Raw genomic sequence first — 6,778 nt, forward strand, 5'->3', positions numbered from 1 at the left:
TGTGGCTGAGGCTGACCCTCCCTCGCGGTGCCACTGCCACTCCTGCACGCTGCCCGCCCTGCCCTGCTCGCTGGCTGCCTGTGTAACACCTCTGGTGTTACGAGCTCGCTTAGCACCTAGATTAAGGCCTAAGAGAAATTATCAAGGCAGGTTTCTCGGGTGTTAAAACTCGCATAAAGATGCTAATGAAAATCCCAACAAGGAAGTAGACGAGTAGTTTTAATCGTTAGCATGAAAAACAATTTTTATAAGCAAAAATAAAATATAACTTGTAATTGGTACTTAAATAAAATTTGAAGTGCAAGTTTAGTAGATGAAAATGCAACCGTTGATTTGGTGTATAGATGTTGTTCTATGATATTTTTGATAGCCAAGAATTGAAAGTGGAATATAATTTCAGCTTCTAGAATTAAAGGATTTTAAGTCTGGAAACCTAACGGCGATGCCGTTTTGGCATTGAAATTTTGATTAAATTTCTTAAACACTAGGTCTATGTTTTTGTAATGTTGGTTGCATCTAAGTGAGTACTTTAGCTTGGTGAAGTCCACGGTTGGGTTGGAGTTGTCATGGAGTCGCAGAATTTGCCCAAATTTAGTCGAAACGCGTTGTAGCTATGCCGTTGACGCTCTGTTCGTGGACTGTCGTTCAACGTGACAAACCTATCTTGACGTCGCTCTAACTTCCTCTCCGATTATCCTCTAATCGTAAGAGTTACTTCCCCAGTTAGGTGTTAGTACCTACTTTAGGTTAGTTGAACCGGTTGAACCTGAGTCGAGTTGATCAGTGACTTTTGTTTCGCTTTAAAATCAGTGCACGTCGTTTACAGCGGCCGTTCGGACGGTGTTCACGACCACCGCGAACACAGTGCGCTGGGCGCTGGACCACGTCGCGGCCGTGTTGCGCTGCCAGCACAATAGTACACTATTGTGCACCGATGGTGTGTGCATTAACCATGCACGCAGTCATTAGATGCACAGTTGAATGACCAGGCACATCACCAACAGAGCAAGTAGCAGCAAGCAAGCGCTCAGGCAGCAGTAGCACGCCCATCGTGCAAATTCATTGCACTGGACAAGCACACACATAAGCAACGCCGCCGAGCTCACCATCGCGCCTAGTTTCACCTCCCCCGCTACACGCCGCATCACTGCCTGCTTGCCTCGTCCCGTCGCCCTGTGCTACGGCAGAGCCAAGCAGCTGCAAGTAGACGCTCGCCGATGCTCGCTAGCTGCCGCTCGGAGCACAGCGTCGCCATTAATGGCGAGCTGCAAATTCAGCCGAGCCTTGGCACAACTCCGCTCTCTCCCCTTTTAGTTCTCGCATGTACAGCCGCCATGGCCACCACGAAGCTCGTGCTCACCACCGCTCGGCGCCTTTCCGCACTCAACCCTCTGCCTCGCTCTCCTCAGTGTCCCGCGCGTGCTCGTCGATCTTCAACGAGCCGGGAGCCATCGTGTGCCGCGCCTCCCGCTCACCCGTCGCCGGCTTGCCCCCCCTCGCGAAAGCGCGCGAGCGCGTGTGAGCCCCATGGCTCCGAGCTGGACCTGCGGCTCCACAATGCTTCCCTCCCAACCGACTCCGCCGTCGTCACGCGTCGCGCCTCCTGGCCGCCAGGTCTTCCATGCTCACTGGTGCCGTGTTGCCCCGCGCCGCTCCCATCGCCAGCCACCACGCGTGCGAGCGCGCCCGAGCCACGTTGCCCCACGCCGCTCCACCTCCGTGCCGCACCCCGCAGCACCCCCGCTGTCGTCCGCGCTGGGCCGCCCCTGCTGCAGCCGCGCGTGGCCACCGTACCGTGCCCCGCCTCGGTCCGCGCCATGGCCAAGCCGGGTCCTATCGTGCATGCGCGCCTCCCTGGCCTGCCCCCGCACCACCACCTCGTCGCCGGCGCGTCCTCACCGCAGAGCTGCCCCTCCCGAGCGCCGACGCACATGGCCGGGGCTCCACGATCCAGCTCTAGTCGAGCCGCGTCCACCAGCGGGTGCGCCCGGCAGCGGGCAAGCCGTGACGCCGCCTCCTCATCGCCATTGGCGACCTCACGGTCGGATTCGGCCGCCGATGACGGCTCCCCCTCTGCAAGCTCTGTACTGGAGGAGGTAAGGACGTAGAAGTGTAAATAGAAACTAATATAGGGTTCCAGGTGTATAAACGTGACTCACATGAATAGTGTATGCTGGACTGCAGATCGATTTGGTAAGACTGCAGGGTCTTTTCTGCAAAAGTGGCGCACGCCCTTTGGGCCTTGGCCATGTGAGCCGCAGCCGGCCATGGGCCGCTGCCACGTGCGCGCCGGTGGGCCGCCAGCCTGGCTGGTTGGGCCGCGTGTGCCTGGGCCTCTTGGCCGCCCAGCGTGGGCCGTGCTGGCCGAAGCTGGCTCAAGTGCCCTTTTCTTTTTCTAGTTTTTGTTTAAAATGGTTGAAACTTGTAAAATTCATAATAAATCAAATAAAAAGCGTAAAATGACAAATCCAATGTTGGACTCTACACAGATTGTAATACACAGTGAACACATAAAATCACATGCTTTTGTGCAAAATAATTTGCCTTAAAAATTAATCTATTGTTGTTGTAATTAATTAAATTAGTTTCCTTACTCCAAATGCTATGAATTTTTTTATGGTAGTTTCATCATATGGTTAGGTGTCCACTATAATTTTTGTAGCTGCAGAGAAATTAAATTACTGAGATAGCAAATGAGCCCTATTTTGAATATATAGTAAATCGAATAAATGAAATAAAGAAACACCTTGAAATTTTATAACTAAAGCACTTGTTGGGAAATGACACCTTTCTCGATGATATTGATGCGTAGATTAGTACGTTAGTCATTAGAGCTAGCTTGTTAGTTCATAGTATGTACTATATTTTAAGAGTTGTTGTTGCCTTGTTAATTATCTATGGCATCATTTGCATCAATGCATATCATATAGGTACGATGATGGATCAACGGATCAATTGAAGGATGATTGAGAATCTGAAGATGGTGTAATGGTATTCTCTCGAGGCGATGATGCAATGGGCTTTCTATTCACATAATGGCGGATGATCTGAAGATGTAGATACTAACTTTTTAGGATATATCTTACCCAGGCAAGCTTCGGTGCATAACCCTTATTATTCTGCACTTTAATTTATGCTTGTGCATTAAATTTTAAGGAGTTGAATGAAACCCACTTGCATGCATATATATATATATATATATGAATGATAAATGGAGACCGAGCAGGGATATGGTTTGGTTATTGGTGGGTGTAAGAGGTTGTGTTCTGCGGTCAACGGGGCATAGCTTGGTTACACTGTTTTTTCTATATGTGTCGGTTAAGGACCAGCCGTTGCATTGGACTCTAGACAAGTCATAGAATTATTATCCCGAGCACATACTTATTTATGGGCGCAGGGAAGACTTGTTACTCTTTTATCATGGGATCCGACTCTTTCCGGACGGACTTCTAGGGTGGTTTTTGGGTGCAGGTCCAAGCACCGCACTGAGTCCGGGACTCAGGGGCGAGGGCTTGGAGTCCAAGTTTGGACGGACACCTGGACCTCGTGATAGGAGGGTAGTGGGTTGGTCCTGCTTGTGCCTAGGGACGGACACCTGCACATTGATTCGCAAATCACCGGGAGATCCGGTACGACTTGTCTACAATCTAGCATCGTAGTAAGAACTGAAAGATGAAAGATGGTAAAATGATTCTGATTGCTTACCACCTGCTTGAAAGTAGCACAGGTGTTCACATAGAATGGTTGGTTAATGAACTAATCCTGATTGCTAATAAAATTGAATATAAGGACACACACTTAGTAATGCTTTCTGCAGATGCAATAAACCCACAAGCCAGCTAGCCTTGCATATCCTTAGAGTCTTTTCTTTCCTCCTATCGGGTAAGTCTTGCTGAGTACAATTGAGTACTCAGTGTTTTATTTCCCCCTATTGTAGGTGACAGGTGGATGCTAGAGCTGACTCTTGTGTGTGGATTCCTCCTGGTGGGCTCAGAGGGGATTTCTTTACGCTGCGATCATAGTTTTTATTTATAACTCCCACTAAATATTTTTATAAATAGAAGTTCTATAATATGTTGTCATAGCTTATATACCCATGCTTTATCATATCATGAATAGATATTTATTTTCGCTGTAATTCTGATCGTATGTTTATATTCCACTGTTAAATTAAATTGTTCATAACTCTGATAACTTGTTCATATTCTGCTATTATAAATAATAAATATTATACTCTGATGTTACATGAAAAGTGATGTAAGAAATGATTAATAATGATGTAAGCTTTATTCTCTCATTTGTGATCCTGATGGAAAAATATGGATTTTCGGGTTCTCCCTTGGGGTGTGCTCGACAAAACCGCATAATTTGGTGCCCTCCCCTGGGTACTTAGTGTCTAATAGAAGACAAGTACTGCTGGGTGACATTAGATTAGGCGGTTCTGCCACAGGTGATATCAGAGCATAAATGAGGAAATAAAGCTTCAAAATCCTTTTCTAAACTAAAATTTGACAACATATTTTTTGCAAAAAAGTTAGGGCGTTTAACTGTAAAGTTATATAAGTAGCCCTATTACTATAGTTATGTATCTAGGATAGATGGCACTCTGCTGACTTAGGTAGGCTTAATTAATTTTTCTGTAGGTACACTGACCCCGAACATTGTCCGATAGTATCGACTAGTTACAGGGAGAGAACGTTGTGCCAAAAATTTGAGAACGGTTGCCCTATATGTTGGCAATAGTGGAAGGACGTATAGGACGTGCATTCATGCATATCCTGTTTGTGCATTGTAGTGCCCGTATTGCTTGTGGATACGCCATCCATATGTGTCACGTGTGTCGTATTGTGCATGACTGACTCATTCCTGTTCTGGAGTTATTTCTGCACTATGGCTTCGTGCTCCGTGTTCGCCTGTAGTTCACGCCTACCGTGACCCATGTCTCCCCATACTCTTTTCTGCACTCTTGTCGGACCCTTGCCCTGTCGTCGTACTAGTCATTAATGGCCTTGGACCTCGCTCACCTCGAACGCGCAAAAATTTGATCGATTCATTCGTAGTGATCACACCTAGGAACCCTGGTGGACTACATCAGGACCACTGACCGCTCGCCATTATAAGCAGAGACTGGCTTAGCCATTGGTACTACCACTCGTCGCACTTTAGCCCGCCTAGCTTTTTCGTTGGAGCAAGCTTTTCACTCAGTCCTTCTTTGCAACCATCGCCAGGAATGGCAAGAGCATGGGTTAGTAGTTACTGCCTGAACATTGAGGGTTTTCCTAGAATCCTACATGCCACCCTACAAAAACTCGGAGTCAAAGATCATCCCGAGTATGAGGGCCGTGAGTATGAAAAGCATGGCACTGAGCGATATGAGGTTACTGTCTACATTGGGAAGAGTGAAGAGTTTTCCAACGTCACTGAAGCCTGGAATGTGACCGCAACCGGGTTTCGCTTCGTCGACACCTACCAGGTTGTGGCACGCAAAGCCTTGCGGTACCTTTGCCAGATCTATGAGGAGCCCATTACTCGTACCCCCATGAGGTTCTTTCAACCTTTGGAAAAGAATCGACGAGCATGGAGGGCTCGCATGGAGGCTTTGCAAGGGTAGGATGCGCAAGAAGACAGTCCAACCATGGTGCACTTGACCACGTACCTGCTTGCTCTGGATGAGCAGTATGACCGGCAAGCCTCAGAGCTGAGGAAGTGCCTCTGTCGAGCCGAGGAAGCCGAGATCTTCTCCAGGATGCTCCAAGTACAACTTGCCGAAGCGCATGCCAGTACGGCAGCTGCTGAGAGCCAAGAGACTGCCATGTCAGAAGCTATGAAGGAGGCCAAAGATCGGCATGCCCATCAGTTAGGGAGGCCTACCTGGTCACTAAGGCCAAGCGGAGGACGCTGGCTGTGGAACGACAGGATCCCTTGATCGTGGAGGGAATCCCTGTCCACCCGCCAGAAAAAAGGAGAACCGGTGTTGCAGTACCGCCAGCACCTCCACCCTTAGAAGTGTCAGAAGTAGAACCCTTGATTCCTCTCACTCAGTCATTGGCAAGAGAGGAGGCAGATCCATAGCCAGGGTGGTAGAAGAATCCACCGAGCCCGAGAATAAAAATGCGTGGTCCTAAGTAGATTAGTTGCCTTGGGGATGATGTACCCGTAGTTAGTAGTGTCTTTCGTCGCTGTCCTCCAGTATTGTAATCTTTCCGTTGTAGTTCGGCCGTTATTGTTGAGGTGGTCCGATCGTAGGGAAGGTGAATGATATGTCGAGAATAGGAGAGTGAATGCCTGTAAGTTGTACCCGTATGAGACTGTTGGAATGTGCATTTTATTTATTTCGTTGTGTTTATTGCGTACATCTACCCTTAAGTTCTGTGAGAGGTGCTTAGAGTTTTCAAAGATGATGTTAAGTGGGTTACAAGAGAAGTTTCCATTTAGATGCTAGCAGACCAACCGTGATTGGGTAACATAGGACACTGTATCGACTAATTGTGGATGTCCCAACAGAACACTTAAATATCCTTAAATCAAATCTGTTGTTGGATTTGAATTTCTTGTTCTTTATTGCGAAAGGAACCCTTGTTGTTTGAATCTTCCGTTGCAATACTCCTCTGATTCTGTGGTCTATGACCCCATCGCCTTCATTGCATGTAAGTTGGTAATAGTTGCCTGGTTAATAGCTTATAGTGCCACGACAAAACCAAGGGCCCCTGTGGAACAACTGCCACATGGTGACGCTGCTCGACACACGCTGATATCAAGTTTGTTGGCCAAGTACCTT

This window comes from Miscanthus floridulus, chromosome 2 (assembly GCF_019320115.1).
Source record: "Miscanthus floridulus cultivar M001 chromosome 2, ASM1932011v1, whole genome shotgun sequence".
Taxonomy (NCBI): domain Eukaryota; kingdom Viridiplantae; phylum Streptophyta; class Magnoliopsida; order Poales; family Poaceae; genus Miscanthus; species Miscanthus floridulus.